Source organism: Lupinus angustifolius, chromosome LG05 (genome assembly GCF_001865875.1).
Source record: "Lupinus angustifolius cultivar Tanjil chromosome LG05, LupAngTanjil_v1.0, whole genome shotgun sequence".
NCBI lineage: Eukaryota > Viridiplantae > Streptophyta > Magnoliopsida > Fabales > Fabaceae > Lupinus > Lupinus angustifolius.
Window position 1 is genome coordinate 22,259,311 of NC_032013.1, and position 8,512 is coordinate 22,267,822.

An 8,512-nucleotide genomic window follows, 5' to 3' on the forward strand; every position below is an offset into this window, starting at 1 on the left:
GTAGTAAAGATTATGTACATGTATGTATAAAAAGTGATTCGAGTGAGAACAACTTTATTACGAGAAGTGTGAACGATTAATATGTATTATTAAATATTGTTTAAATTGTCAAGATTAAAATATTAACGCACATAACTCATTTTGAGTAATCATGTGACTATTAGCTAGCTTTTAATTTTATTCATCTATATATATTTGTATGATACTAATTCAGTATTCTCAGGAGAATTATTCTCATTTGAGTCACTCTCATGTATATATAAGTATATAACTGAGTTAACTCATAAATTTAATGAATAAAAATGTATTTAATTCAAATTTGGTTTATTTATATAAGAAGCTCAATTCTTAACTGAAGACTTGCTTGGTTCATCAACAAGTTTATTGATATAAATAAAGAGTCCAGTTTTTAATAAATTTATTGGGTGTAGTTTGAGGGGATCACGTGGAAAGATTGTCCTTGTATTTATTTTTGTAGGTTTTAAGCTATGAATCATAGATACTGATACGTGTATCAGATACGATACGTATCCGATACGTTGACACACATTTTTTCTAAAATGTAGGATACGATACGTTCATGGATACGTGTATAAATTAATAAAAAATACATAAAATATGATAAAATTCCTCTTTTTCTCTCCTACCCTCTTTCTTCTCTTCTCGAAATAAAGGTAAGCCATTTATTTATCTTCTCTATTAATACTCACACATCCTCTTCTCTTTATAAACATACTAAGTGAAAAGAAACTAAGAAGTAAGAAAGGTAAGCCTTTTTCTGTTTGCTCTTCACAACATACCTATGGCGGTAGAGGCAGTAACACTAAGCATCGGTCAGCGACGTTATGGATCGAAAAGTACCAGCTATTCGAGAGTCAATGTGGTGTGATGGTAAGTTGGTATGATGTGACCTTTAAATAAGTGAGTGTTTATTGAAAACAAATCTATCTTATCATTAAAACAAATCTATATATCCTATATTTTATTGAAAACGAATCTGATACGTGTCTTGATATTTATTTTTATTTTTTTATTTTTGGATACTCTAAGGACAAGTATCCTTCGCGAATCTGAATATATCCGTATCGAATACGTGTCGGACACCAACACGCGAGGGTATTTGGCGAATTCGTGCTTCATACGTTTTAAGTAATCATTATATTTACCTCTTAAAGATTTGTATAATCATTATACTTATACACGTTTGTTTTACTTGGGAGCCAATGTCTTCAAAAAAACTTATTAATGATTTAAGAAGAGGAAACTATGTATTGGAAAACTAAAAATACACCCTTTTTTATTAATTATGGATATCCTCAAGTAAAGAAACAATCATTTCTTGAATATATGATTATCTCTTCTCATAAATATCAATTACTAGAATCGAAAATTAAAATATGGCGTTACATAATATATTATATTTAACAGGATATTACACTATTATTCAATGTTTATTTTCTAACTAAAATAACTTATTACTTCTCCATAAAACATTTCTCTTTTTAAATTCTTAACCAATACTTACAAAGAAAGGAAATGGGATTTTTAGATATCATAAAGAATTAAGTTTCCCATCGATGAAGCTACATGAGACAAGAAACTCTCAAGTATATAAGCTAGGTTCTAAGGGATACTAAACTATATATGAATATAAAACAAAAATATACTTTCCCAAAAATATATATATCCATCAATTGTTATGGTAATTATGTCCAATGAATATGTTCATGTCAAAAGCACGATTAAAAAATAAATGGCAGATAATGAACTGATAATATATAAAACTTTTATAGTATTAGTGTGTACATCCTCTTTCTCAATTCTTATCCCATTTTTTATTTTTATATTAGTAAATAATGTTTAAACAACTATTCACGAATTATATATACATCATTTATAATATAGAAAGTTGGAAAAATTGTTATTGATCCATTATTTTCTTAGATCTATATGTCCTAAGAAATTATAATAACCTGACAAGAACAAATTAAACTAAAATATTCAATGATGCCATAGCTTTATCAAACCTGGACATATTATTTTATATTCAATGATGCCATGTGCATACTTTCACAAATTTCTAAAGTGCATTATGTGTCAAATGGCAATTTGTCAGGACAAATCTGTTCACTAATTAAGAATGAGAAAAAATATTTGTATTGATAATATATGTGTTTTATAGATTATTATTATATCATTCGTTATTTATATTTAATTATCATTTATTTATCAAAAAAGATATAAATAAATATTAAATAAGTATATAAATTTTTATATTCATGATGCATAAATATTATGATCATTAAATAAGTATATATAAACGAAGATGCATATTGTATCAACGTAAAGTTCGGGAAAAGGTGAAACGCTATAGAGACATATAAACATGTAGTATTATTAATTGTCATATTGGTGGTTTTTGTGAAACATAAATGAAACCATTATTTAATTTATAATCACTCGGGAATACAGTTGGAGATCATGTCCATTTTTAAACCTATAATTAATTATTTAATTCATTACACATAATTTATTGAAGGGTTCAAATCTTATCAATTTAGTTAGGAAATGAAGAAGAGTTGAAGAGGAAAATACATTCATCTTTCACAGCGTTGTTAATATTATATCAGTCATCAAACTGATTAGGATAATGTTTTAATGATATAATAGTTTAATTGGTGATTCACTAATTAAACTGTGACGAAATTAGATATATATAATATATATTAACATTAATATTCAAAATTCAATAAAAATCAATATATTTTTTTATTTTTATTAAAAAATTAATTTTAAATAAAAATCAGCATGTATATAACTGGCAGATTCAATTAAAAATCGGTCAATATAACCAACTTTGATCATTTTTAGCTAGTTTTGACTGGTATGATTACATGACTGATATAATTATTATACTGTACTTCTATTGAGACTGGTTCACCGGTTGAACCGACCAGTATAAAACAAATTTAACCACACGCATCCTAACTTGTATAAGATAAATAATAGTTAATGTTAACAAATTTATAAAGCTATTGGGTAAAAAAATGAATAAACATTGTAGTTTTACACACAAAAAAAGGATTTCTAAGAACTTTTAAAGGAGGAATCTCAAGCATAGAAACGAGAGTGTATTAAAAAGTAAAAGAAAAAATGATGTGATATTATTATTTTTTAGATATAATTATATGATATTTTTACCTTTAAATACAAATATAAATATAATATTCATTTCTCCAATACTGGAGAAGATTCATTTTCAACAACGATAACAATCAAACTTTTATCTCACGCTTTAGTAATCAAATTGTATTAATATTTTTCCATTTTCCTTTTAATCTAAGATGGTTCTTACTTCTTGCATGCCATCAAAATATCATTATATAATTTTTTGTTTACTACTACCAAGATATCGTCTAATTTTTATAATCATTTTAAAAAATTGTTATATAACTAATTTATTCAAATAACTCTAACTCAATCAACAAATTAAATAACTATTATCCTTTCTCCGATATATAACCAAATAAAATCATAATAATGTATTTTTACTCCAATTTAACAATTTGGTAGACCTATATAAATAAGGTTAAAATTATATGTAATTGAGTGAAGAAGTGTGATATTATAAAATATTATGTGATGAGGATAATGCTGACTTTGCAGTGTATACTGTCTAGGATTTAATTATGTCACCGTCACCGCCGGTCTAAGCAATTGTTAGCTATTATTAGGCACATGTATGTTGAACTATATGCACTATTTCTGTGTATATATTATAATAAAATACTTAGAACTCGCAAAAAAAGAAACAAAGGGAGGTTATATTTTATAATCTGAACAAGGTTATGCCGTAAAGTTTGACACTCTTGGTAGGCTAGTTCACACTGTTAGGCAAATTCGATAGGACTTCTAAATCATTTTTCCTCATTTATTTTAGTTCAAAAGATATATAAACGCACCTTACGCCAAAATTTTATACAGCATAATATCTATAATTGTCAATGTAAACATATATTATATACTATTCATTTCTATTATATTTTTCAAAAGTTAATTAAATATAAATAGTAAATAATATAATAATGATATGTATCCATATATTTGGGATATTAAATCGCTTCCTATCCTTCTTGGTCTCGTCTCATTATACGTACTCTATAACTTCACAGTCTCTCTCTCATGAGGCAAAGAAACACTTTAGTCAAATTTAATGACCCACACTTGTGGCCATTGCTCTCAACTTTTAGAATTATATGACATAAATGAGACTATTTTCCTCTAGTTAATGAGAAGAGACTGCGCTACTAAGTTTTATATATTGTTATTATATTTAATTATTAAAAATGATGTTTGTTGGAAGAAATATCTATACACTCTAAAAATAATTAGTTGTTTTTGCATTGGGTGAGAGGATATTAGCTTGTACAAAAACAATTCTTGGTTTGTCTAAGTGGTGTTTTGTTTTAAGTCATACTAGCAATAAATTGGTGTTATTGTCATGACATAACTAACCCCTAAGAAAATATTCAAACGGCCATTCATTTCTAGAAGAAAAATATATAAGACCACTATAAGTCTTTTTTTTCTTTACCAAAAAAAAAAATACTCAAATAATATATACCTCATGCCAAAATTTGCACTAGCTCCATCCCTTGGTCGCAATGGAAATAAACCACGCCTTAAAAAAGAATTGTGAGATGAAAATTTTGAACATATGTTTTACATCAAGCGCGATCATGCTAGTAAAAAACAAAATTAAAAAAGGAAAAAATGCAAAAGTTGCATAAAGGTATAATTCTTTTACCAACAATGTATTAGTCTAGCAGTATAAGATATATTTCGTTATATTCCTAGGATGACAAAAAAATGAAGAATTTGATTTCCAAGATTCCTCACTGATAATGTGATAAAATACTTTTGATAATATAAAAAAACATTATTCTTTTAAATACATAGTTTATTTTAGCAGCAAATATCATAACACAAAAAAAAACCGTAGTCTAGCATAAGACATAAAGAAAAAAAGAAGAAGGTAATGGTGTACATTTAAAATCTGAATACATCAATGCTCCTCATTCTGATTTTTTGTAGACACTGCAAGCAATTGAAGACGGAGTCAGGAATTTAATTTGAGCCGAGCATATTTAACCGAATAGATTTAACTAAAAAAAATTAATTTATTTGTTGAATACAAGTAAGAGTGATAAGAGTCCTATATATCTTTTGGAGTAAAAGAGTTATTCTCGTCCCTCTAGACTTACGTGTATTATAATAATTTGGCTCTAATTATATTAAATATATGTTAAACTAGTATATTTTTATCATTTTTATAATCCCTAAAATTATGTTTGAGAGTTATGAGAGAAAATGAATGAGAGAAATCAAAGGGCTGAAAATAGAATGAGAAATAAAGACAATTTTGTTCATTATTTAGGAATATAAAGTTTAGATGATGGTAAACTAATGATAATGTTATAATATTTTTTATTTAAAAATATAATTAAGAATGAGAAATTGATAATAATATATATATATATAATTTTACTAAAAATGTTTAGCTATATTTAACTTTGTGCACGGAAAAAACCCAAATTAAGGGAATTATAAAAAATGGCACATGAAGAATTGTAGAGGCCTCCAAAATCTTTCCATCTCCTTCACCCAAAAAACTAAAGACTTTCTAAAGTTATCATTTTCTGTTTCCTTTCAAAATCACATTCTCAAACAAAGACTAAAAGATATCATTTTTCACATTCCTCATATGTAAATGTTGCTTTGGATTGTTACTTTTAGAAGAACAAATTGGTACGCATTAATTTATAAGAATCAAAACAATATTTACTCGGTCACTTAAATGAATATTGAAAGAGCCTAAGGTCGGTAGACATTTTAAGGTCTTACGGAGAAAAAGTATTTGAGTTATAATCTAATATAAGAAATCAATTCTCAGTTTACTCTTTTATCTATTTTAGGTTCAATACCATTCTCAAAATTTTATTAAAGTAATTTTAGAAATGTTTTATCATCTCATAACTTAAATTAATAATAAATTAAATTTATTATTATTATTTTAAAATGGGCCTTAGGTAGTCATGGCCTTCAAAAAGCCTAAATAAATGTATTTGCAACTTGAAGATCAGAGCAAGGGAAATAGCTTAATTTCATGCTTTTATATTTTAGTGGTCATTTATAGTGTAAAACTTCACTTGACCATGCTTGATTTTTTCCATATTCAACTAGATTTTCATCATTAGCAACAGTTTTGTGCAGGAAGATATTGCACTTCAAATCCTTTAGAAAATTTCTCAACTAAATAGCTTGTTTTGTTGCTGTAGTTACTGCTAAATGTTCGATTCTAAATGGTGTAGTGAGACAATGGAAAACATAAAACATGCAAAGAAAATAATTGGACTTCCACCATGATAATAAATCAAGTAAAAGAAATTACACGTCCCTCCATACAATTTAGCTTAATTACTCGACACCCCATATTATTTTAGAAATTACATCAACTTGTCTTATGTTTTTGTTATGTTTATTACTATTATGAACAAAAGATCAATGATTTGATTTATGTGAGCGATATTTATTGAAAGGGGTATACACCAATCTCGAAAAGGATTAATTCATTATCATAAGGTGAGAAAATACCTCCAGTAATACTAAAAAAATAGTGATTGTAACACAAAATTTTGAATCTCAAAACCTTAACATATCGTTGTGTATATAATGATTGTTTTTTATAGTAAAATATTAATATGTTATTATTTTATAATGGGTAAGATTTGAATCTTCAACTTCCTTATTATTCCACTCCTTAATTTTCTATACTTACCACTTGACAACCTTATGATTCTAGTATATAACGGTTATTGATCTTACACCTCTCCAGAATAATTATATTTACACCAATCTCAATACAACTTTTGGAGCAGGAGAGGTGCTGAATAGAAATTAAAAAAAGTGGGTATAATTTCCTCTAAATTAAATCCTTTAAGAAGGTGCAAGTCACTCTTATAAAGGGCCCGAGTAATAGTTTTGAACTCATTCAACCATGATTGGAGTATCTACTAAGGCTTCTGAAGATTAGACTCTCTCTCAGTTTGAGAGACAACTATGGGACTAGGAGGGACAAACATGCATGTCCATAAATTTTTCATCAATTGATAGGATTTAAGCTTACGAGGAGAGTCCAACTCAAAAGACTAATCTATTAGATGGAAGAGCATCATGGCTTAAGTACCACATTGAGTTTACTATTCTATTCAATGTGGGACTCCTAATATTGCCGCCCCCTTTAAGGGCCGACGACCACGGCGACTTTCCCTCTATCGGCACTGACCCGATAGTAGCTCTGTCTCTTTTGGCGACTTCACTCACCTATTAGTATTCGGTAATTACCTTAATCCAGTCTATAAGTAGTCATTTTCATGACGCAACTCTCAGTGAAAGCACCAATTGTTAGGATTTAAGTTAATGAGGAGAGCCCAACCCAAAAGACTAGTCTATTATGTGGGAGGGCCTCATGGCTTAAGTCCCACATTGAGTTTACTATTATACTCAATGTGAAACTCTTAACCCATAGCAAACAAATTCATAGTTACATGATATGTCCTACCAGGGTGTTACTTGGTTTTACGTACTTCGTTTTAACCTTCTTCTTCTTATTATTGTTATATTTAAATGAACTTTGTTGAGTTAGTTTGACTTATTCAGACCAAAGTTTATAGGAAAATTTAGGTTAGAGGAGTAATTTGACTATTTTATTATATATTTTGTGTAACTTTTTGGTTTATTACTAATATAGTATGCTTTTACATAAATTGTGTCTGTTATACATGACTTCCAGACAATGTTGTCATTCACATGGACGAGTTTGAAGACTGATTTCACTTTCTTAAATTTATTATTAAATGATAATGGAAATCGTGTTTATGAAACACAACTTTAAAAAATAAATATAAAGAAAAGTAAAATTGTGGACTGTCATCACAAGTTTTAAAAAGTAAAACTAGTCCCCTTTGACTTATCTATTAACAATATAATAAAAAAAACTCATTCATGCCACATGTCATATCCTCGTCACATGTTTTCCCTTCATGCCACATTTCACATTCTCCTCACAAAAAAACTCATTCATGTCACATCATCCTCTCATGTTTTCCCTTCATGCCACATGTCACATTCTCCTCACATTTTCTCATCTTAAAATGTTTTAAGTTATTAAAAAATTAAAAAAAAAATTATTCAAGCCACATGTTATTACTATGTACCTTCTCACACTATCATTACTTTTTATATATTTTATATGTTAATAATTTAATATTAATTAGCGATTGATCTATGTTGCTACCCCACCAAAATTGAGTGTTTACCGTACCTATGTTTTATTATGTTAAAATGTAATAGACATTGAACATTAGATGAGATTGAAGTCATTTTTCACATCCAAACTATTTCTTTACACTAATCGATGTATATTATTTAACGTTTACTATTAATCTAAGAA